Here is a 26,678-nt window from a genome sequence, read left to right on the forward strand (position 1 = left end):
ATGTGGAGGTGTCATTTTTAACTTCTGCCCAAATAAGGAGGTCCTTCTGTAAGAGACAAGATGGGTTCTACTTCTCACTGGGCGGGTGGAAAGTAAAGGTGTGGTAGTGAGTAACATACGAGAGAGCTGGTAGGTAAGGCCTTCAGATTTTTTTGTAATGTCCCAAGCTATTGTTTGGGAATCCTGATTTATTGAAAAAGTAGAAATCAGAATTACAGAGCTGAAAAGGATATTAGTTCAACTCATTTATTTCTTAGCTCAGAAAACTGAAGTCTAGAGAAGTAATTTGCCCAAGATCAATTAGCCTTAGAAGGCATTCTCAGGCTAGAAACGAGCTTCCTAAATCCTAGCCAAGTGTCTCCCCCCCACTATACCTTAGCAAGCAGATGTTAATAATGAGCTTGAGTCATTTACAAAATTTTACTATAAGTGAATTTAGTGAACTTTGTTAAAATAGGTACAGAAAGGTGCGATACATTTTAGAAAAATCCCCACTAAAGAGCTGCAACAGGCTTTTAGGGTCAACCATGCTCATTTGTAGTTCATATGGAACCATCATCACATAGCCTGTTAATTTGAGTCATTATCATATTTTTCTCAATTTCTAAGGAAACAGAATGAGTTTGGGCGTAGCTTCATTAATTATTAAAGTTGAAACTTCTCCCATGAATTGTCTCTGAATCCTCACCCCAGATTTTTAAACATTATTTATTTAATAAACAAGAGAAACCTTTTCCTCCTTATAAATAGTTGCTAATCTTTCTGTGTCAAAATCCCAGTTTCCTAGGCTTAAATCAATATCAAAGTCACTAACTATAAATTTGTTAGCAATGTAACCAACAAAAGCACAAATAATTAATGATTTACAATGTTTCAGCTTTAGAAAAGATCACAGCTAGAGTTGTAATCATCATTGTTCCTCTTGAGTCTCACTTCTGGAACACAGAACCACCTTTCTGCTCTCAAGAAAACAGTCAGTCTCTCAACTAGCCTTTATTTGTTTGTTTCCAACATGTTTTAAATCCAGTTCTTTCAGGAAATGCCTCCCCTTCCCCCATTTCTGTCCTCTCACAGTTTCTTTCCACATCCAAGTAACCCTCCAGAAATAGTTAAAATTCTCCACAACCTTCACAGACTTTTCAAGGAATTATTTTTATAATGATTTTCATAACATGAATTAAAAACAATTACATCAGACAAGAAGTTTTATTCATCTTCTTTTTTCTTTGTTTTCTCACATTTTCTTGAAAGCCCTCACTACTAACAGTCTCTTCAGAATCACAGTTAAACTGCCAGTGTCTTCACAGATGACAGTTAAAACTCAAACTCTTTACAGATGGCAGTTAAAACTCTTTGTCTCCTCAAAGACTCCTTCCAGATCAAAGTTAAATCACACCCTCCCTACTGAGGAATGGCAGTTAAACTGTCAGTATTTAAAGTTCCCAAGCCTCTTTCAGATTCAGCAATAATATCCATAGTCACTGTGGGAGTGGCTCTTGAAAGTGGTGTCACCAGGATTTAAAAGAATACTTTGGTGTCCATTATTAAACTTCAAGGTTTATTTGCTTTTGGAGAATTTGCTAATGCGGAAAACATTATTCTTTGATAATGTAGGTAACTATAATTCCAATATTAGGCCACATAAATCTTTCAGTAAAAACCTATTCTCATGCCTTCCCTAAGACATGGAGGTGACTCTAAAAGGCTGTGGAAATAGGACCTATGAAGTCCTGCCAATCTAGAAAGACTGCCTTATAGGAGACTGGTCCTGTATCTGCCATATGAAGATTGGCCCATTTAAGTTCGGAGATGCTTATCACAAGAAGACTGGGTACCAAGTGATGACATTTTTTTTCAGCTATAACAACTCATAAAGGTAATTTACTTAAGGAACTCTGCTACAGAAAGAAAAGACTCCACAGTCTTACCAGCTTAGGGCTAAGGAAACCTCACCGAGGGTAGAGCTGTGGGAGTCTAAGGTTGTAAGCAGTGGCCACAACAGTAACAGTTTTGAGGGGTAGACATGGTGACAACAGCAAACAGGTAGAGTGGTCACTAGATGGGCATAGAGAACACATACTGGCTACGAGACCATAAATTGTACTGCTTTCCACATCTTAGGACTTCTCTATAGAAGCTATGAGGTTTTTTTCCCTCTTCTTATTGGACTTGAGTCTGAATCCTATTTATGTTCTTATCTGTTTTTGTAATAAATATATTTATGTTCATAGTGCTTTACTTGATACCTTGGCTGCTAGCCAATAAACTGACTCAAACATCCTTGAAGTAAGCCAAATTTTGATGTTCCCAGGAGAAACACTGGGTAAAAGCAAATATGCACCAAATACAGATATTCCCAGAGGAGAGAATAGGGGTAGGGGGTGAAAGGAGGGCATGAATCATATAGAAATATTATGCTATTATTCATAAGTGGCAAATGGGTTTCAATTTTTTTTGTTTTCAATCAATTAAGCTGCTTGTGGACAGGTACTTTTTTTTCTTTTCTATCCTCAAAGCCTAACATATTGACTTACACATAGAAGATATTCAAAAAAATATTTTTGAATTGTTTGTTGAAGACAAAGGGGGAGGGGGATGTTGAGATCTATAGCACTGGAAAGAGTATCCAAACAATCGAAATATGACTCTTTGAAGTGTTAAAATAAGAATGAAACTATTGTATCTTATGTTTCACAAGTATTGTTGGTATACACATTCCTTAGGCCATAAAAGTCCTGGAAACCATGGCTGCATTGCCCTTAACTTTTCCTAGCTAGTCTAGCTGTTCTCCATTCATGTGATTTCCAAAATACTTTAGTCTCTGCTTAGTTTACCTTGTTAGCACTTCAGTTCAAAATGGACCTGTCATCTCTTCTTAACAATATGGAATAATAAATGTATCTTAGGATAAATTGCAAGTTCTTTTGAACCACTGTTAAAACCTGAATAGTTCTATTCAGTTGAACCCAACAAGTATGTTATATACCTACTGTACATAGAATACCAGGAGAGATGCAAAGATAAATAATTAAGATTGTTTCTGATCTGTTTCTTTCTATCAGGACTGGAACTTGTGAACTTTCCCTCTCCATCTCCCTTTATTCCTCCAAACCATACAAATTCTTTACGTACGGTGATGTAGATGTTAACCCTAACAACCTTTACCACTTGTTTCCATAGTTAGGGAGGCACTTATGGGGTAGGGAAGGAGAAAATGTTATTATTGGACCAAAAAGGGCATCATTGTATCACTTTGAAGTTGTTTTAAGGCAGTTGCTAAAGCCAGGAGCACCCAAGTCTCTGAGCTGATCTTAAGCTGGCCCACTATATTTTGGTTACAAAACTGTGTGTTTTGGAAAGAAAGAGCAAAACAGTCAGGCAAGAAGTTGCTGTGACAGTGTCATGTGGAGTCTGTCTCCATGGCTTAACCTCTCTTTGTTTCCCTTCATTGCATAAGTCTACTATGCACTGAAGTGTGCCGCAAGCTGCTCATGTCTGGGTACCAAGTACATCAAAGGGAAGAAAGGTAATGACCGTGTTACAAGATCATTGATGTACGTGTCCTTGACAAGATCTTCCAATCCCTTCCCTCTTTTCTTACTTATACCTTAGTCACAAGACAGGAATCCTACCCAGTTATAAATAGAGTTTTATTCCTTCTTACTCTCCTTTAGTAACCTGAGAGGGTCTTATGTTGTACTTAATGCAGGGATTGAGAAACAGCTACAGTAACTTCTGGGAGTAGTTGCTTAGTTTGCGATACAACAGGAGTGCTTCCTGTAATTGACTGTGCATTCCAACAAATTCCACCAGATTCATGATTCCTCCAGAGCTGCCAGTTACAGTTGCAAAACTGGTGCCTGTCTCTGTCATTGTTTCCCTACTGATTGTTCCAGAAGTAGTGGGGACAGAAACTAGTATTGCTAAGCCAGTGTAAGCTCATTGTTGAATGAACAAACAAGGATTACTCAACTCATGCAACATGCCAGGCACTGTACTAGACTATAAAGACGAAAATAAAACCATTCTTGCTTTCAAGGGGCTTATATTTTTCTAATAGAATAGAATACATGTAGGAGCATGGCAATCAAGGAAGAGATCTTGGTCTAGAGAGTTCCAGGGATCATTAGTGGAGTCATGGGGCAATCATTTGGCATGATCTTTCCAACAATAAAGATTGATTTCATTACTATTTCTAGAGCAAGAGTTGGGAGGGGAGAAGTACAGGGGGTCATGGAGATATGTGTCAGTTGGATGACAATAATATCCACATTATGTAGGCCCTGGTTTCCTGGAACCTGCCTGGATATACCCAGGCACAGAGTTTTTTAGTAGACCCAGTGCTCTGGTCTGGGCTTGATTCAGACCAGCTCCTTGGCAGTTTATGTTCAATACTAGAGCAAAATAAGACACTCATATTCAACAGTTACCACAATCAGATTTACTTAGCCAGAGCAGGAGAAAGATATTCAACAAAGATGAGTTGATTGAACTGAATGAAGCGATATTGCCTGAATGATCTCCATCACCAAGTACCGGAGCACTCCTAGAGCTCCTCTGCCCCCTAGAGGCTACTTCGTACTCAAGCTATGAGGAAGTGATGTCAAAAGGCATCTAGACAGCAAAATGGAATAGTGGAATGAGTATTGGACCTGGAATCAGGAAGACCTGGGTTCAAATCCAGCCTTATATACTTTCTAGCTGTATGAAACTGGACAGGTCACTTAATCTCTGCCTACATCAGTTTCCTCAAATGGAAAATGACAGAAATAATGGCTACTACTTTACAAGGTTGTTGTGAAGATCAAAGGAAATAATATTTATAAATCACTTACTTGTCATTTTTGCTTCCAAAAGTCTGAACCTTTAGTCTCCTGAGCCAACTGAGTATCAAAGATGGTTTCAATATGTTTTAAGAAAAAATAACCTAACTTGCGTAGAGGGAGGGGTTAGGATAGGGCTTCTGTCACTTCTGGCAAAATTGTTTTTCACTGTTGGGGAGGGGAGGGAATATTGGTTTGGAAATTCCTTCAAGAAGACATTAAGCCCCTACAGGAAAGTGACCATCAGTTTACAGAAAGGTGACTGAATGTTTTAGGATAGCACTATTGCAAATGGAATGCAACTATTCCCATAATGGAATTCCTCCAATGGGGAGAGACAGTGTTTACTAACATGTATCAATTAATCAATAAATATTTACTAAGCACCTACTATGTGACAGATACTGTGTTAAGTATTGGAAATACGAGAGAGATAAAGGAAAAAGAGAGAGAGAGAGAGAGAGAGAGAGAGAGAGAGAGAGAGAGAGAGAGAGAGAGAGAGAGAGAGAGAGAGAGAGAGAGAGAAAGAAAGAAAGAAAGAAAGAAAGAAAGAAAGAAAGAAAGAAAGAAAGAAAGAAAGAAAGAAAGAAAGAAAGAAAGAAAGAAAGAAAGAAAGAGAAAGAAAGGAAGGAAGGAAGGAAGGAAGGAAGGAAGGAAGGAAGGAAGGAAGAAAGAAAGACATTTCCTGGCCTTGAGAAGCATATATTCAAATGGGGGAAGAAAATGTACAAAAGAAAGCTAAAAAGGTTATGGGGAAGAGAAAAGGAGACCAGGCTTAGGTACCCAACGTAGGGGTATTGTGGAAAAGTCAGAGAAGTCAAAGGAAGAAGTGTGTGTGTGTGTGTGTGTGTGTGTGTGTGTGTGTGTGTGTGTGTGTGCGCGTAAATTACATTAACTGAAAATCAAACTGGATTGCATATAGTAGACACATTATAAATGTTTCTTCAACTGATCAGAATTTGGAGCTTGGAGGAAGAAATGTAGATGAAAATATCTATAAATGACTGAAATGAGAAATTAAAGGAACAGAGTACCTATGTCTAATGAACTGGTGGTCTAAATTGTTATGACGGTAAAGTTGGATAACTGATTAATTGGGGAGAGATCATAATAGCCTCCCAAACTACATAGAGACAACTGAGGATTCAAGAAAGTCTTGAGCTCACATAGCTGTGAATGAGCTAGAGATTTTGGCCCTCTAAATGGTGGCAGTACCATGGGCTTACTGGTCACAGCTTCCTTTAAATTCTTTATAAACATCCAGTATTGGTAGTGCAAGTGGACCTTGACCTGGACCCATTGAAGGGAGACCTCACTCTTGGAACCAATTAGAATTAGAATTACTGTTATTTATCTAGACTCATAGGATTTTTCCATAAAATGAAGAGGAAAATTGATAAGTTCTATGCATTTTCATTCCTACATTTGGAAGGAAATGCCGTGAGTGGAGAGAAGAACCCATGCATACTTACATATCCACATCAGATTAATTTAAGAGTATTTGTAGCCCATCAAGTCTTTAAGAGGTTGGAAGGCAGTGGTGTTACAAATGTACAAGTGTACACATACACACACACACATACATTTATGGTAGGGTAAAGTGGAGGGAGGGAGTCCTCAAGTTGGCTTTCCAGTATTCCCCTTAGGAATGAGAATATTATCATTTCCGAATATGCTAAGGATATTTCTCTTGGTATATAGGAATCCTCAGGTCACAGTGATTAGTGGGAAAGGAAGGTCTTATTGATATCTCTCTCCTCCGATCTGACTTTGGGACCTTTGAACATTATAACTGGTTTAGTAGTGAAAGGAGAGAGGAAGAGAAAGTGGGAGGAAGAGGGACCAGCTCTTCATGACTTTGGCTGGGTTCTGAGAATCTTTCCTGGAGGTCAGGAGTTCATCCCTTACACAGGTGGTCCTGAGTTCACAAAATGTAAAGATGCCAAAGTTTGTTCATGGTCTGAATTTCTGATTTAACTCAACTTTCTAGAATCTGTCTTTAGACTCTAAAATAGACGATAAGCAGAATGAATAGGTTAACATTCATCTAGGACCTTTTGGTCAGTGTTTCTACACTGGAATATCAGGTGTCCATGAGATGGCCTGGAAGAGAATTGCCTGGGAGCTAAAATAGATCCTTACAAGGATAGAGCCTTTACAAGGCCATATAGGTCATAATTGTCCAAGGGCATTCTGAGATAAACAGTTGCCCAAGGAAATTATAATTATCAACATTAGCCTATTAGAATATGGCCACATTGGTTTCATGGTGATGTCTGCTTCCATTTTTTTTTGAGGGAGGTAGGGGAAGCAAATCACTTAATTCAATGATGAAGGTAACTCTAGGGGAGGAAAGAAGCAGGGAAATAGTCATGGAGGTATGTCAAAAGCATCTGTTCTGGTTACATTTTAGGGAGTATTTGCTTTGAACTAGTGGACAAATCAGATTATGTCATGTGATCCCTGATAGGGTTTGGGAGAGGGGGTGTCCCAGGGTATTATATTTACTACCTGCAACTGTAATGTTAATGAAAGATCTTCCCTGTCCATTAATAGGCCTCAGATGGAGCCCATTCCTACAAAACAGCCTCCTCTAATCAGCTGATTAGAGGAGGCTTGTTTTGTAGAAAGGCCCACAACTTCTGTTAATTTCTAATGAGGCATTGGGTCACCAGTCATAAGTGTACGTATACTCTGAGACGAAATTTTGCTTTGGCACTTACTCTTTGGAAGAAGTTTGTGTGCCAGGTGAGACTCTGGGTAGCCATTAAGGAGCACCCCCCCCCCTTTGAAAACCCAGCTATTGATGCTTCTCTCTCTGGTAACTATGTATGTGTGTGCTGGTCAGGCAGTTGGATTTGTCTGTTGATCTGATGTACGTATTGCTTATGATCAGACAGTTAGAAGCCCTCTGTTGGTCTTCATTTCTCTGTTTGTATTTTTTCTGTTGGTATATGTGATGAAAGAAGATTGCTGACCACTCAAAAGTTGTTTTCCTTTTAGAAAAGTAGATCCAAGAACCTGTGCCAACAGGTCATCCTGGATGTGTCAGGGTGCTTGCTGCTATAGCAACTTAGTGAGGAGATGGAATGTGTCAACCCTGGGAAAGGTCATCATTAAGAGAATTTTTGTGGCTTAAGGGTAACCCTTGAAGGTTCACCCCTGAAGGGTGAAGAGGAGAGGGATGACAGTACAGGAAAAAATATTCTATGGACTTAACAGTTTGGGTATCAATAAGGTTAGGCCCTATTCAGTATAGATGAGATGGTAAATGAGATTCAGTGCTTCAGATTGAGAACCTTTTCTTGATTGATGCTCAAGTCCATGAACCTGAACCACAAGGAAGAATCTTCACTCTTACAATTCCACTGCAGTAACTGGGGCCTTGAGTCAGGTAGCATAAGTTAAAAGTTCACCAACACTCTCAGCGTGGGATAAGCGGCCTACAGAGCTGTGTTTATAAAGGCCAAGGAGTAGCCTTGACAAATGATATTTGTAAGTTCAAACCTCCCCTTGGAGTAGGAATACCTTAGAGAAAAAAGAAGCACAGAAACCTGTAGTATACTCTTCTGGCAGGACTGAAGGAAAAAGGGAGTAAGTCTTAGCATCGTCTATTCTTTTCAGAGATAAGCTAGGAGGAAGATTGATATCAAAGAAGGCAGAGAGGGATGCATGAAAGGAGGCTCTTATGGTCTTTCAGTTCTATATATTCTTTGAGGCAAGGTCGCTTTCTTTCCTTTGTAAGATGAAAGAAAAGACTGGCCTTGCTAAGTATATGCTATGCAAACAATCCAGAAGGCAGGACCATTGGTCTGTATAGAATACGACAACTGCCATGGATGACTTGTGGGAGTACTTAATGAAGGAACAAGCTTCTGGACTAGTTTTTAGACTGTCACATTCTTAGAAATGAATGTTTTGGAAGCATAGAAAGCAAGTGAGGGAGGTGAGACTTCATTTTAGTAATGCAGGGCAAGGCAGCTGAGGAAATCTGTTAACCTGGGTCCTTTCTTCCTTTTTTGTGCTTCATCTTTTCTGGTGGTACAAACAGCAGAATGGATTTGGAAGACAGACCACCTCAGACACTGAGTAGCTGTGTGACTCTGGACAAATCAGTTAACTACTCTAGGCCCCATTTCTTTGACTGTAAAATGAAGGAGTTGGATTTGGTGATTCCAAAGATCAGTTACAGCACAGATCTGTGATTCTGTGATTTTAAGTGCATTTTCTGGAGAAGTCATGAACTTGAGTTATACTATAACCAGTGGTGCCAACCTTGGCAACAATAGTCCACAAGAAACAATTCCTGAGCAAAACCTGAAGCAGATTGAAATGTCACTGGGAAATATTTAACAAAATAAACAGAAATATAATGCAACAAAGACAATGTTAATTTGTGGTTTTCTAAGTCAATATGTGCTTTCAGAGAATCTTTTCTATTTGAGTTTGATTCCTAAGCTATAGGCCAACAACTGTGCCTCTCCCCACCCCCAGGTCTGAAGGATGAAGCACAAGGTCAGTGAAAGCTGCATTTTTTCACTTAATAATGTCTTTTTATTCATTCCACAATTAGTACATGTCAGAGGCAAGACTTGAAACCCAAGTATTCTTGATTCTCATACCATGTCCTTATTATGCTGTAATGTTTCTTTTAAAATATATATTATTTATGTTTAACATTCTCTTCTTTTTTAAATTTTGAATTACAAATTATCTTCCTCTCTCCAATCCCTCCCCCATTCACTGAGAAGGCAAGTAAGATGGTATCAATTACATACATGAAACCATGCAAAACATATTTCCTTATTAGCTATATCACAAAAACCAAACATGAGAAAGTCATGCTCAGTTTGCACTGTCTCACACTTCAGGCTTTTTCATGCTGCTGTTTTCATAGCTGTTCTGGGAGTCTGCCATTTTTGAGTTCTTCCAAGGTGGTGTGATGCAGGGAGAGGTACAGTCATTTGCCGTCTGATCTTCTGCTCCACTGCAGCCAAAGCACTAGAACTCCTCTTGGTCCCTTGCTCTCTTGCAGCCCTCTTCGCTATTGTTCCTCTCTGCCTTGGAACTGAAACCAGGGCCCTGTGTTCCTGTGACTGACTACAAGCGTTCCTTTCGGCACTGGAACTACAAACTAGAACTGCCGATGGCTAATAGTGTTGACAATTAGCACCAGCTGCACCCAGTCCAGCAAAGGGTCCCTTGTAATCTTTTTGACCAGTTGTTTGGCCCCCATGTTGTGTGGTTTGCTCTCAAAGATGCTGCTGCTGCTGCTGCTGTCACCTCCAAGGCTCTCCGCTGGTGCTGCCACCCCATGCATGTGCTCCAGACAGGCATCACCCTAGTGTCACAGACCTCTCCTGCTGACCTTCTAAGTTGTCTTAGGTTGGAAAAAAATGTCTCACCCCATCTTTTTGTTAGCTCTGTCATTTCAAAATTTGGTCTGAGGCACTATTTTAAGTTGTTTAGGGAAGGTTGGGAGAACTCAACCGGGTTTCCTCCTTTACTGTACCATCTTCAGTAGCTCTATTCCTGACAACATTTATTAAATTCCTCCTAATGCTCTTAGGTGTACTTTTGTCAAAGCTTGAAGGACTTAGGTGACTGCAGGGTGATAAGGCTCAAGCCAGTCAGAGGTGGTACTTTACCTTTTTTCACCCCTGGCTTTCTCGTCACAGTGGCAGGGCTCATTGACAGAATTTATGTAATAGAGAAAACAGCATGATACGGGAAAAGATGCTAGACTCAGAAGACCTGGGCTGAAATTCCAGGCACCATCATCATCATGGTCAGTATTTCCATAGCACTTAATATAGCTTTATATAAGCAATCTTACTGGATCCTCAAACAGTCCTGTGAGGTAGGCACTGTTATCCACACTTTAGAGCTGAGGAAACTAAAGAGACATGACCTAGCAAGTATGTATCTGAGGTAGGATTTGGATTCAGGTTCTGCTGGCTCCAAGTCCAGTGCTCTGTCCGCTCTACTATCCTGCCTGCTAAATTGGTAGTGGCATGTCACTTCATCTCTCTGAAGTCTGTTCCACTATAAGTGAATAATCCTTTATTTTAAAAAATGACTCTTTTGCTGTTCTGTGTCAGACATACTCTCATTTTAGTCTGAATACAAGATGTCTTGAAATTGCTCTTAGGAAAAAAATGGAAGGAATATGCAAATGAAGAAATCCATCATAATTTTTAAAAATCTAACCCTTCCCCATAACTCCAAAATGTATTAGAAATGCATGTTCCTGGACTAGTTTCTTGACTTAGTTACAACACTGCAGCTAACATTTATGTAATATTTTCATATTTACCAGTAATGCCGTAGGGTTCATGAAGGGAATTTACATCACAACCTGATAGGGTAGGAAGTAATCCTAAAGGACTAAGGCTCGGCATGATTTGCCCATCGTTATATAGTTAGTGATTTTGGGAACTGAAATGGACTGCTGGGTAGTACACTGGATAGAATGCTGAACCTGGAGACAGGAAGACATCTTCCTGAGTTTAGAATTTGCCTCAAACACTTAGCTGGCCAAGTCACTCAACCCTGTTTGCCTCAATTTCCTCTTCTGCAAAATAAATGAGAGAAGGAATGGCAAACCACTCCAAGTATCTTTGTCAAGAAAACTCCAAATGGGACCATGAAGAGTCATACATGACTGAAAAATGACTGAACGATAATGATGGAAACTGATCATTCAAACTCAGATTTCTTCAATTCAAGTCCATTAGTGTTTCAGTCAACTAGGAGTGATCTCAAATCCAGTTTAGGTTTTATAGACACCTTAAGTAGGGCCTGAAAATATATCCTTGACTATGAGAAAGGTGGAAATGCAAATAAATTCACTTCTATTTCTTCTACTCTCCCCAACCCCCACAAAATCCTGTGTACTGTTATAGGACAGATGGAGCACTATTACCTAGAATTTGTCAAGATATTACTTCTTTTAACTTAAGTTGTTTGTGCTGGTCATATTTCTGTCAAGATTTATGATCATTGCATAAAACATCCACTGTATCTGCCTCAGACTTGTACAGCATTAGTGCCTAAGAGAACAAAGCAGACTAAACCAATATACATAGTGCAACGAAGATGGCATATTCCTGACATGATAATGGAGAACCATCAATCCTAATTCTATCATCATTCTATCACTGATTAAAAAAAATAAAAAAACCTACTTGCTTTTTTAAAATACTGAGTTGTAGAAAAATACAGAAAAGAATCTTGCAATGCTTTTAACAACTACTACAAATGAAATACATTCTGACTTATAAAAATTACTTGGGGATTTGAGTAAAAGATTATTAAAGAATTGAAAGCAAAGAGGAAATAACTAATCCTGGTTCTTTGAAGTCCATTTGAAATTTAATTGACCATTAGGCCACCAACCATCTTGGCTTACTACCATTTAATAATAAGAAATTCAATCTTACATTAGGAATGAGAGTAGCATAATTCATCAAAAGCTACACACCATTTACATTGCTTTTCCATGGAGATTACTTGGAGAAAGTGCAGAACACACAATTTTGAGTCATTTATGAGCTTTTTTAGTGGTGTTAGAGAGATTGAGTTCTGGCAATAATGAAAATGTTGTTCAACAGATATGTTTTAATTTTAGTTGACTGTGGCAATGAGGGCACAAAGCTTCTTTCCTGCCACTGCAGCTCAGTTTCACATTAACAAAAGAATTGAAACAAAAATGTTAAGGAGAATTTGGTGAGACATAAGCAGAAACCTCAGAGAGGGTTTTAATTGGAAGACAGTAACATATGCAGCCTGTTTTCCTAGCAAAAATAATTTGTGAAATTGTACTGCTATTCTCACAAATCTCATTGAACACATGTACACTCAATCATTAAAATAACAATTAATTTTCAAAGACTATTGAAGAATTATTATCTCATTAGCCTCATGGCACACTTAAATACTGCTATATCTTATATGCATATATATATATATATATATATATATATATATATATAATGTATGCATGTGTGTGTACGTGTATGCATGTGTGTGTATAGCATCTATAAAATAGGTTCTGTGTGTAGAATATTGTTCTAAGCACTAGGGAAATACAAAGTTTGGAGAATATATAGTCATTACCTCTGTGAAAATTATGGTTGTATAGGGAGCATCATGCATGCAAATCACTATAATAGAAAATACAGAAGCATAACCACGAATTTGATGCCTGGAGCAAGTACCATGAGACATGCCTTTATTTGAGTGATTGGGCTGGTGAAAATCCACCTCATGATGTGGAGGAAGAGATCTTTGGACACCAGTGCAAAAATACTCACGAGAAGGCAATCATTGGCATTTGGGGCTGGGGGGTGGGATAGAACTTTATCCCAGCTTGCCATCTGGTAGCCTCCTATCTCACTTAATTGTTGTTCATTAAAGGCTGCCTTTTCCTACTCGGTTATTGAAACACTACAAGTGTCATCAGTACCTACTAAATTTGACATTCTTTAAATTCAGCACCCTGGAGCAAAACCCCAGCTTCCATGCCTTGTTTTAGTCCTGACAAAACCTGTTTCATAGCAGGTGTTATATTTTAATAATACATGATAATTTGTATTTCCATAGATCCTTAAGGTTTACAAACATCTTGCATCACAATAATCATGTTAGATAAATGTCACAGTAATTTTTGCTAGTATTTTGTAGATAAGGAAACTAAACTCCAAAGGACTGAAGTGACTTTCATAAGGTCACACAGCCAGTCAAGTGTCAGAGCTCAAATTTCAGCCTCTATAGACTTTGTGTTCTTCCTACTATATCACACTGTGTTCACCAAGTATACCTAAACTATACAAACAAGTTCTACATGGGGTCTAAGAGGAGAAAACTCATTACCAATTGGGGAAACCAGGGTGTATTTTATAGAGGAAGTATAAATTGAGCTAAGTTTTAAGGTATTGGTAAGAATTCAACAGATGAGAGAGGTAGAGATGACATTCTAGACATAGATAATGACATAAGCATAGCCATGGTGGCAAGACAATTTTAGGCACATTTGAGTAATGGTAGTAGTCTTGTTTGGCTAAAAAGAAACAGAGCAAAAGATTTGTCATCCAGAAGAGAGATTATACTTGCTTTATTTGGCCCCAGAAACCAGAACTAGGAGCAAGAGATAGAAATTTCCAAAGAAACAAATTTAAGTTTAAGGTAAAAGAGAGAAAATCCTGACAATTAGACACTTTCCCAAATGGAATGACTCTTCTTAGGAAATAGTGGGTTCCTCCCTCACTGAAGGGGGAGGAAAGCAGAAGACTACCTATTCTATTTAGCATAAAGTTAACTTTTTTCTGCTTTAAATTGGTCTAGAGAGCCATTTCATTCTCTTCAGACTCTGAAATTCTATATGAGAGAATTTTGGGGAAAAAGAGGGCCGTGTTACATTCTGGAGGACTGAGATGCTGGTCAAAGTAATTTGAACTTCATAGTAGAAACAATAGAGCAACAGACACGATTGGCAGAAAGAGTGAAGTCGTATAGAGAAACAGCTATGGTGAAAAAATTTGGGGCATGCGTGTGGATATGTTCTATGAGCAACTGAAGCAATAGGTACATATATTAATAAGTGAAATACAGGTTTGGGAGTTATTTTGGAAAACAGAGCAGTTGAAGCTATGGGACTAAATTAGATTATGAGAGAAAAGAACATAAAAGCTAGAAAATATCCCCCTGGAAAGATCAGGATGAGGATGAGGAGGCAAAGGGGGACTGGTTAGATAAGTAGAAGGAGAAGGAGAGTCATATCTGGGAGTCCAAGGGATGGAGAAGAGACTTAAAGGGGGAAATGTAATCACTGTCAAAGGTTACAGAGAGGAACCTCGGGATGTAGGAGGATGAGGAATGTAAAAAACCTAGACTAAATCTAGACGACCCAAAGTGAGACTGAAAACTCATCTTTGCTTGGTAAATTCATGGTACATATCAGTCAAAATGGATAAGTTACTGATTCAATGGGCAAGCTGCCAATTTTCTACTTACTTCCCTTTGTGCAATAGGGACATCGCTTCTATTTCAATATTACCTCCATCCTATGACAGTAGGGGGCAATGTTTCGTTGGAGGAGCTGACTTCTCATAATTAAAACAAAATCACTTTTGGACCATTTCTTCATTATGCCATTATTTTATTTTTTTGATAGACTATGTATCAAAGAAGGTCGAATTCTACATTCCTGCATCCAGACTGATTTCCGTAAGCAATACAGCTTTACATACAATGAGGTTAAAAGGATAAGTGGCCAACATGCTAGTAAACCTTTACCAGCAATTTCCTGATTGGCCTTTTAAGTTATATTCATATTATCCAACTGGCTTCCTGTATAAAATGAACACGGCTCTGTATCTATTTTACACATGAATCTAAGTAAATACCTCTGAAGTGATTTCAAATGTTTCATTAGTAAACAAACATTATTTTCCAATGTAAGCATTACGAAAGTGTAACAAATGGCCCTAAAACATGAAACAGAGCTAAACCTCTTTCACTCAGATAATATTTTGTCATAAACACAGGGCTCTGTCCTCTCACTTCCAGTGGGCTTTCTTAGGCAAGCAAGGACTTGTTAAATTCTGTCTGTAACCTCAAGAAGCCAGTTCTTAATGCCTGACTAGCATAGGAAGGGGAAAAAAAAAGGTGTGGAGAGATAGCAACTCTGAACACAGTACATCTATTAGGATCCATTATTATTTTAAATAAACTCATTGCTATTCTAAGAAATCCCCGTCTGATGATATACTCCATGCATATGTATAAACAGATTTTCAAAGTCTCCTTTAATGAAAAGCTTTCTTCTACTCTTCTGTTTCTATTTTTATGAATGATTTCTTTAGATGAAAAATTCTTAATCTTTTTTGCCTTGTACCCCTTTTTAGGCAAGTGAAACTGTGGACCCCTTTCTAGATAATTTTTTTATTGTCTACATTTATAACTGAAAGAAATGCTAAATTTTGAAAGCTAGTGAAAATAAAGATGTTAGGTTTTTTTCTATGCAACTTCACTACTCCCCACAACTTTTACATAGACCCCTTGAAGAGTCAGGTTTAGATTGCTATAGAATTAGAATCGTCTCTTCAAAGGCACTTCTATGAATATGATACTATTACAAGTTATTTGTAAATAAAATGTTACTTAAAACACATGTCTATTCCTAAAGAATTACTTTGTCATGGCATAAAGACATTTTATAATTGAATAATTTAGTATCTACTAAACCTTAAGTAACAACAAAACCAACTAAACTTATGTCTACAGCCTGCAAGCTCTATCAGATCCTACTAAACTTCTTACTGTCGTGTAGATAATTCCAGACCAGTGTAGACCAGTGAAACAGAATGTACATCTCTTACCTCAGAACAGCCTATCTAAGGTGTGAGTGGTGCATCACCTGATTGGCTGCAGAGAATGAAACTTTTGGCCAAACCAATTCTTAAGACTATTGGTTTGCAAGTTGAGGAGCTGATTGCAATCTGTATTGGTAGAGAAATTTCACATACGGATGAAATCACAAATTCTTACAGCTACATAAAAATGAAATGTAATATTCAAAATGCTCCTAACAATGTATTAGTTATACTTTCTAAGTCTATGCTTCAAATTTTTTCATTCATTTAATACTGTATTTGAGCAGATTTTTTTTCCTATCTATATAGTTGGACTCAGTATATAAACTTTTCTATTTCTTTCTTTACTTGGCATTTCATGAATCTTTTCAGCTTTTTTCTATATTGTTGTATTTTTCATTTGAATTGCATTATGGCACTTTTTAAGACATGTATGATATATTGTACATATGTGTATATATGTATAACATATAGCCATTCCTCAAGTGTTAGAGCTTTTTCCCCAGTTCTTGGAAAGCACAAATAACACCTCATATAGCATCTTTGAAAAGCATTTTTTTTCTTTTTGATAAAGCTCAGGCTATGTTTTCAATAAGAAGGCAAAGGGTATGAATGTTATTGTAAGGTTTCACTGTATTACAAAATTGTTCCTCAAGAAAAGTCTGCCAACTTACCATTTTAGCAGCGATGTATCAATGTACTTATTTCTCCACAACTCCATTAACATTTGATTTTGTCACTTTGGCTTACTTTCACTGATTTGATAGGTGTGAAGTAGCATGTCAAAGTTCTTGTAATGTATGTATCTTTGAAAATTAATGAGGCTGGGCATTTGTTCAAGTAATTCTTTATACTATTTTTTTCTGTTCTGTAAATTGTTCAGATCCTTTGGTGATTTAGAAAATTAAGGCAGTGTTGTGCTTGAAGGTTTATAATAATGTTATAAATGCTGTACTTTATTAGTTATAGTTTCCATAAACATTTTCCTTAATCTGCTATTTGTCTTCTTGTCTTAATTACACAATTCTTTACTATGAAAAACTTTTTTGCATTTTATATAATTGAATCTACCTTTTCCTAGTTGCTTAAGAGATTTAAACACACTCATCCACATTAAGATAAATTTTATTTCATTCCCTTCCAATGTTTAAAAGTTCTGTTTTATGTTTATCAGTGATCAAACTGAAATTTATTATAGTGCATGGTGCGAGATGAAGACCAGATTTATTTTTGTCACACTGTTTTCCAGCTATAACAATAAAACTTATTAAATAATGAATCCTTTCCCACAGTTATGTTCCAAAAATTTATTGAACTCTGAACTTCTGTGTATTGGCTATTATTTTGGGGACCTGTCTTGTGATTCAGTTGTGGGTTTTTCTATTTTTCACTCATTGTCAGATGTTTTAAATAACAACTTTATTTTATGATATATTTTAAAGTTTAGGAGGACAAATACACCTTCATTGTTACTTATTTTTCAAATTATCCTTTATTCTCCTAGACCATTTATGTTTCCATATTTCTTTTATGATGTTAGAATTTTGTTTAAAAAATACAGCATTTTGTACATTAATTAGTATTGTGATTAATATTAGGAGATATCACAGGTTTTTCTATGCTGTTTTAACACAATAATGAACATTTAAATTTCCCTCAGGCATTCCCCCAGTTACTTAGATCTTCCTTTGTTTCTGTTTATGAAATTTTACCATTATCTTTATAAAGATCACATTGTCTCTTGGCATGTTTTTTGCTACATATTTAATATGACTATAAATATACTTTTAAAGATTCCTTTGATGTTTTTGTCGGATTTCAAAAAATAATTTGATGGAATAAATGCCTCCTTCAATATTTACTCCAACGAGTTATCTTCCAAATGTATATTAAAGTGATAGAAGGCTTTCTGAAAGATGTTAACAGCTAAAATATTATTCAATGGCCTTCTGATGATCAACTTACTTTAGTGCTTCCGTACTTCAATAGATCTGTAAGTTCAATCCTCCAATGATACATATAGATGGCCATGTAAATCTCCCCATAGTTCATGTTCTCCTATAAATCCACCACTGGGATACTTATGCAACATGCTGTGGGTCTTCCTCTAGTTCTCTTGACATTATATGGATATCAGCAAACCATGTAGATTATTTAATGACTTCCCTCATCCTCGCTATAGAACTGGCCCAAGTATCTCTGGCGAAATTCTTTATGACACTTGAACAATTCTACATAATGCATTGCAGTCTCCTCATACTCATTTTGGGTAACCTGAATTTTAATTCTTCAAGATCTTGCTATCCTATGACTTTATCATACTAGCAGACAAATATTCTTGTTCAAAAGATGAACCTGTTTTTCCAAGATGAGCTTAGGGCTATTAAAAGTACTCCACAGATTCTCATAGGCAATCTATCCTGCTGTCAGTCTCCTAGTCAATTCTAGATGGTCTACCTGCTGGCCAGCCTTAAGGATTGCCCTTTCAGTTGTATGTCAAAATCTGAACAAAAGAGATTCTCCATAAACTTTGCTTTTCCCATATCTATAGCTGAGCCAGATTCATTGATGTGATTATGATAATCATTTACAAAAAATAAAGTGACACAAAATGAGAAGGTTGAGCTCTTTTTCAGAGCAGACCACATCAGTGAGATCATAGATTTATCAAAGTAAATATAAAAACTCTCTGATAGTAAGACTTGTAAATTCAAGCCTCTGGTGTGCATGTAATCATTTACATGACTATCATAATCATTCAAGAGTTTTAATTAATATCAAGAAAGATTTTTTTAAAAAAGGAAGCACCCAAAGATGTTTATCCTTGGCTTTCTTTTTTTGACAACATTCTTGCTTTGTTTTAAAGTTTCATTAATTTGTTTTGTTTTTATACTAATTGACAGGTTACTCTTACTTCATAAGAAGTCTTTTATGGCAAAGTAAAAGAGTTAAGTAAAACTAATAACAGTGACCTCTGAAAGAGCATGGAATATTTCCCATCTGTAGCACCTCTCACCTTTCAATTTTTAAAAATTAACATAAATTTATTTTCTGTCCTTCTGACCCTAAAGGAAAAGAAAAGAAAAAAAAAACATAAAATAAACCTGTATTGTCAAGTACATTAAATTTCTTCACTGACTTTACACAAAAATATTATGGCTTATTCTGCACCCTAAATCCATTACATTTCTGTCACGTATAGAATATTTTATCTTTGGTCTCTGGAATCATGAATATATTTATTATAATTCTATATAAATATGATTGCAATTGTTGATAATAATTATAACCATTAATTGTATTGATTATAATTCTCACTGCTTTAAAGTTGTTTGTTTTAATAGCATTATTGCATAAATTGTTCTGATTCTGCTCATTTCATTTTTCATTAGTTTATGAAAGTCCTCAAAACTGATCATTGTTATAATGTGGATGTCATCGTATATTCTTTTTGGTTTCCTTACTTCACTCTGCATTTGTCTTTTTGAAATGTTCCGTTTCCTAATTTCTTACAGCACATAGTACTCCATTACATTTATATACTACAACTTATGGCCTCTCTTTTGTTCCCTCCTCTTTTTGCCACTACAAAAAACAACTGCATTTAAATATTCTTGTACATAAAAGACTTGTTTATATTTCTTTGATCTTTTCTGGGTAAAGGGATACCAATGGTATCTGGAAAGTTATCATTTAGAAACTTATTGTATATAATTTAAATTGCTTTCCAGATCAGTTGTACCCATTCACAGATCCACTGGCAGTGCATCAATATGAATGTTTTCCAATAGCCCCACAAACATTTGCCATTTTGACTTTTTTTTTAATCATCTTTGCCATTCTAGTGGATGTGAATTGCTTTAATTTGTATTTCTCAAATTAATAGTAATTTAGAACATTTTTTTCATATGGCTACAGATAGCCTGGGTTTCTACTTTTAAGAAGAATTCTTTCATGGAGGAAATATACTGCAAATTCCCTATGGATGATGAGGTTCTCCAGGTAAGTCTTTTTTATAATTAACATTGTGCTGATTGCACTAGACACTGGAATTCTGAGGAGTTGTCTAAACCAGATCTGTGATCATTCAAAAGTGTTAGGTCTAATTAGCTATATTTGAAAAATAAGTGAATGAAAATGCTCATTGTTTGGACTATGATGGACAACAACCTACGGAGTTGGTCCAACAGTACATATATGTGTGCATGGGTATGAACAATATATATATACAATATAGATACATGCATCTATAGATATGTACAATATAGATACATGCATCTATAGATATATACATGCATTTATATATTTAGTATTTTTACTTTCAGTTCCAAATTATCTCCTTCATTCTGGCATTTCCCTCACCCATTCAGAAAGTAAGAAATATGGTATCTATTATACATATGAACTCCTGCAAAACATATATTCATATTAGCCAGGCTGGAAAAAAAAGACCTAGAAAAATAAAGTGAAAGAAAATGTTCTTCAGTCTGCACTCAGAGTTCATCAGCTCTCTCTGGAGAGGGAGAGCATTTTCATCACGAGTCCTTTGGAATTGTCATGGATCCTTATAATGAACAGAAAGTAACTAAGTCTTTCACTGTTTATTGTTGTTACAATATTCCTGTTATTGTGTACAGTTTTCTCCTAGTTCTACTCACCAGCACATTTATTTTCAATAGACACTGAGACAGACAATGGTCTGACTCCAGAATTGAACAGAAGAGAAGGAAAGTAGGCTTGATTACCTTCGGGAAATTGTACAGTGCTTTTAATAACCCCAAGCTTCTCTTTGAAACAAATGTTTTCAACAATAGTCTTCTAGTCGTTGTGAGTCCACAAGTAATGGAAAACTATAGTCTCTAAAGATTTAAATTTGAACACCCCCAAATTTCAAGTGAAAGGAACATGGTGGCTACGAACAGGCTATACCTATTACCAAACAAGAATTCTGCAAGACAATTGGTATAAAGGATTCCATTAGAGAGCTACCTCACTGGACTGGTCAGGTGGTGAGAATGTAAGATGACACAACCATGTTGTCCACAAATTCCAGCAGTAACTGTACCATGTCAAGAGAACTGGAAAATTCCCTAGCATATTAGTGGTACCCCTGTTGTACATGATTTACAGGATTTATAAGGCAGTATAAAATAAAGTGACACAAAATGAGAAGGTTGTACTCTTTTTCAGAGCTAACCACATCAGAGAGATCATAGATTTATCAAAGTAAATATAAAAACTCCCAGATAGTAAGACTTGTCAATTCAAGCCTCTGACCTGGGAAGGGAAAGTTCAGTGTTAGTGGATATTCCCATATTCCTAGGTATCAATGACTCACATTATAGTTCCAATTAACCACTTGACAGCTATTAGCCTTTACAAAGAGATACTTACTTTGAAGATATAACAAGATCAAAAGTAGAAACATTTCCTTTACAGGGCACACTCTGGCCATCCTAGCTAAGTGTACTGCAAAGGAGTAGTCTGGTACTCTAACAAAAGACACATATCAAATGTCTGGTAAAGGATAGTCTGACATTCTGAAGCAAAATGACAGCTATTAACACTTTTCAAACAGACCAAACTTTCTGGGATTTGTAATAGGTTTCAATGAAATTTGGCACATACATAGATGTTACAAAAATAAATATCAATAGAAAAAAATAATCATCAGTGTAAAACAGGGGACGTTGTTGTTAAGACTTACATGACATTACCATTATCTTCCCACATTCATGGATACATATCACTTTTAACTTCTGAGTTAGATCTTACACAATTCACTGACCTTGAACTGTCAAACCTTAAAATACAGTAAATAAAAATTTAGACAAGAATGTTGCATTAGCAGGAAGAAAAACTTGTCACTTTCATCTCTAGTCTGTTGAAAAAAATAAACCTACATAATTCAGCATGACACATATAGAATTCTATTTGTCCATAAAATTGACTCAAATTATCGAAAACCTATGTGATCCCTAGCACCTTGTGCCTCTCCCTTTTTGTCACTTTTGTCATTGTCTCTACAAAGAGGAATGAGGCCACAGGCTTTTCTACCTGAACTAAACAAGTATGTTTTTAAATACCTGTTTGTTGCCAAGCACTGTGCTGGGCATGAAGATAACACAAGAATGAAAATAGTCCCTGCTTTCAAGGAGTTTACATTCTACTCTAGGGAAATAGTATGTATACAGGTAGGGGCAATTCAAAATATATGTAAAGTAATTTGGGGGGAGATAGGAAGGGTACTAACAAATAGGTGTGGGAAGGCAGTGATACAGTTCCTGACACAAAAATTAGTCCCTTAATAAAACCTTAGAATGTTTATTTTTTTATTTAGCCCCTTGAGATCATAAGATCATGGATTCAGAGCTAAAAGGGACACTGAATCCCACTTTATTATTTTACAAATAAGGAAACTGGAGTTAAGAAAGACTGAGTGATTTTCCCAGGGTTACAAAGCTGGTACAAGTCTGAACTCAGATCTTCCTCACACTAAACCCAATGCTCTATTTACTGGACCACCTAGCTGCCTAAAAGGCAGCTCTAAGGACTTAAACTTTCCCAAAGCTCATGAGCCCCAGATGGAACTAACTGGTAAAATGTAACATTGTTAGATTCAAGGAATCCTACTGGTAGTACATTGGAAGTATATCCTCATCTGCCTACTCCTCATCTTTCTGCAACATCCTTCCACCATCCCATCCTTAAACTCTCCAGTTCAGGCACAAAAATTGTAAGATTATCCTTTCACACCTTCCTCATTATCACTTCTCCCCACAATAGAAAGTGCAATGACGTGGTTTGGACACACTCTTTGGTGGCAGTTTGGTAACCACCATTGTCGAGTTTAGATTACTCAGACATTTTACAAGGTATAAGAGAAAGCAAATTGGTGGTAATTTGGAAAAAAAATTAACCAAGTCAATCATGTTATGGCCTTTAATAAACACCTTTATATGAAACAGAAAGTCACCTGATCTTAGTAAAAAATACTTAAGAAGGGATAAAATCCTCTTGTATATTGTTATGCTACAAAGTTATATGTTTGCATTTTATATGATCAGTCTCACATAACAAAGTTAATATTTTAGTACCAGTAATAATAAAAGGAATAAAATTGATATATTTGTGTCGCATCAAGGTTTATATTTTACCCATTTATTTCAGAATAAAAGTACTATGTAAGAAAAAGAATATAAATTACAGAATTGGCTCAGACTGATGAAGGCAAATGCACCATTTACTAAGTGCGTGCTAGGAGGGGAAGGGTGTGGTGAAAATGAATTGTATTCCATTCCCATGTTGTAATTTGCATGAAAAAAGTGGCAGATGTTAAGGGATAATTTATAGCCCATACATTCTCCTTGGGTTTTGTTTCATGCAGTGAAAGAAAAAAATATTAGTCATGAAAAAAGAAATCTGCGCTATGGACCTACAATAGACAATGTTCTGTCTTAAGTAACCACTTCAAAGTACAGCCAAGATTTCCAGCACAGTTTAGGTTGTTTGACCTATAATTAAAGGCTGCTTCTGCTATGAGAATGTCTTTATTGGTTTACTCCTCGTCTGCTTTTTGGAGAGACTTGATTCTATTTTAAAATGTTAAACTTCTCCTCCCCTTTCTTTCAAAATCTTATTGCTAGAGCCATTGAGAAAACAATGAGTCAACAAGCACGAATTCAGTGTTTATTTGTGCCAGGCACCGTGCTAGGAAATGGGGATGCAGTGACAAAAATGAAATAACCTGAGTTCCCGAGGGTCTTACATTTTTTAAGGGGAGACAACAGACACACATGTACACACACATACACATAGACATATAAATACATGGAAAACATAAACACAATTAAGAACAAGTAAAAATGGTATATGTTTTCTTTCTAGTGGGATGGAAAAATGGTTGGCACATCCTACACTATCATAGATGTCTCTGAAGCCATAAGTCTTTATATCATACCCAATAGCATATGTCCTTCATCAGTAAATTTCTTAAGCTGGGAATAAGCCCATCTCATGTTGCCTTCTCTCTTTCCTTATTTTTCAAATGTTTAACCATCTCTTCTACTTCCTACATCCATAGTTCACTTTATCTCTCAATATCACTGAATAAATCTCAGATTTCATTTTTCTGTAAGCCATTTATTCATTATTCCCTAGAAATTCTCTACTGCCCTCAGAATAGATTTAAATATTATCAGGTTCTCCTGCTAATCTTAATAATGACTTGACTCTCAGTTCTTCATAGCAAAAGCTTGTTGAGGGCACAAATCAATGAGTTGATCAAGTCAACAAACATATATTAAATATCTATGAGGTGTGAGACACTGGGATAGGCAATAGGGAAGAAGGAAAGGCAAAAACAGATCCTTAAGAAGCTCATATTCTAATGTGGGAAACCAACACTTAAACAACTAAGTATGGATGATATATATCAGATAAACTGGAGACAATTTCAGAAGGAAGGCACTGGCAGTAAAGAGTATCAGAAAAAGTCTTGCAGAAGGGGGAATTTTAGCTGAGACTTGAAAGAAGCGAAGAAAATGAGGAGGCAAGAACCAAAAAAGGAGGACATTTCAGGTGTGGGGTGGGGTTATCTAGGGGAAATGCAGAGTGCACTGAGATAGAGATCTTCTATGAGGAACAGCAAAGAAGTGAGTAGCACTGGATCATAGAGTATGAGAAGGGGAGAAAGGAGTAACAAGACTGGAAAGACATAAAGGGATTGGTTTTAAGGGCTTTAAAAGTCAGGTGCAGGCTATGAAAATCTCCATGTTAAAAAAAAGTCTGCAATCCACTGTCCCCTACAATAATACCTTTTTTGATTCTCTCCACAATCTAATAAAGAATGTTTTTTGTTTTGTTTTGTTTTAGTTAAGAAGAGACTTGATAACACGAAAATAAAGCATGCAATGATTAAGGAGCAGAAAGGAAGAGAAGCAATCTTCAGAAATAATATGACAGCATTGGCTGGCACTCATTCCTTAACATAACAGCTGGTTGAACCCTGGGCTCCCTCAAGAAGCAAAGTGATTCCTCAAAGCCCTTGGAAATGAAGTATAACATTTCTTAATGGGTAGAAAGCCTGTGTCTGAGTCATTAAAACTTGGGTTCAGACCCTTGTGTCTAATCCATACCATCATCATGGCTCTCGCTAAGTCACTTTATCTCTTAATATAATAGTTCTTTTTATTTTATTTTATTTTATTTTCAATTCATGGAACAAAATAAGCCTTCCCATAAGACAGTACACTAAAAAGATGATTGCACATGAAACTGCACATCTACCATGTACAACTTGTTATTCAAAAAGTTATCATTTCAAAAATTTATTTTTTCCCTTTTTTCTTCCCTCTCCACGTCCCAGATGGCTACCATTAGGAACACACACACACACACACACACACACACACACACACAAGCACATGATATATTTATACACATATACATAAATTATTAGATACAAACTTCTATTTATCAAGTTTTTTTCCTCTGGATGCGGATATGTCCTTTATTTTTCATTTGTGTATTTATAATAGTCAAGATGACTTAGTTGCTCAAAGAAGTTCTTAAAACAATATTTCTGTTACTGTATGTATACAGCGTCCTCTTGGTTATGCTCACTTTGTTCATCATTTTGTAAAAGTCTTTCCTTGTCTTTCTGAGATCATTGAGCTCATCCTTTCTTACAGCACAGCAGTATTCCATCACAACAGTGCACCACAACTTGTTCAGCCATTCCCCAATGGATGGGGATCCCTACAATTTCCAGTTCTTTGCCACCACCCAGAGAACTGATATAAACATCCCATCCACATTCAAAGTTATAATTATTGTTTGTGAATTTCCCTCTATCTTATTTTTACTAGTTTCTTTCTTGGCCTCTTTTTTGACTTATCCCTATTACCTAATCTTCTCCCCATCCTCCTACCCCCCCCCCCCCCCACTTAACTCATCCCTCCAGGAGTCCCCATCCCCTCCCCCAACCACCAATCTCAATCCACATACCCTTCCAAAAGTCCTCACCCATCCTCTCCCTCTATCTTCCCAAGTCTCAATCTGTACAGCCCTCTAACAGTCCCTCCCCAACTCTATCCCCCAGCTTCCTCACCTAGCTACATGTTCAGTGCCCTTCCAGATGTATAGATTGTTTTCCTCTTCAACTGAGATGAGAGTAAGGTTCTAATATTACCAATATTACCACCCTCACCTGTTTCCTCTGTATTTGGTCTTCTTTTCATGCTCCAGTTTTATAATATAATTGCTCCTTTTTACCTTTTCCTACTCAATTTTGTTCTTTTAGAATCACTTCATTATACCCAACTCAACTTCAACCTTTCTTTCAAACTACCTTAGCAATGGTGATAGTTTTAAGAATACTGATTTCATATGTGTGTATGTGTATCTGTCTATCTATCTATCTATCTATCTATCTATCTATCTATCTATCTATCTGTATATGTAATGTGTGTATGTATGT

The 26,678-nt window shown here is 36.6% G+C and overlaps 1 long non-coding RNA gene across 1 annotated transcript; it reads left to right on the plus strand.

The window, feature by feature from the left end:
- Positions 1 to 1,324: 1,324 nt before the first annotated feature.
- Positions 1,325 to 25,340, plus strand: LOC140512669 (uncharacterized). The gene is made up of 3 exons (XR_011969873.1): positions 1,325 to 1,876; positions 20,117 to 20,200; positions 25,073 to 25,340. It is a non-coding gene; the product is annotated as an uncharacterized lncRNA (long non-coding RNA).
- Positions 25,341 to 26,678: the final 1,338 nt, after the last annotated feature.

Source organism: Notamacropus eugenii, chromosome 6, assembly GCF_028372415.1.
Source record: "Notamacropus eugenii isolate mMacEug1 chromosome 6, mMacEug1.pri_v2, whole genome shotgun sequence".
NCBI classification, from domain to species: Eukaryota; Metazoa; Chordata; class Mammalia; order Diprotodontia; family Macropodidae; genus Notamacropus; species Notamacropus eugenii.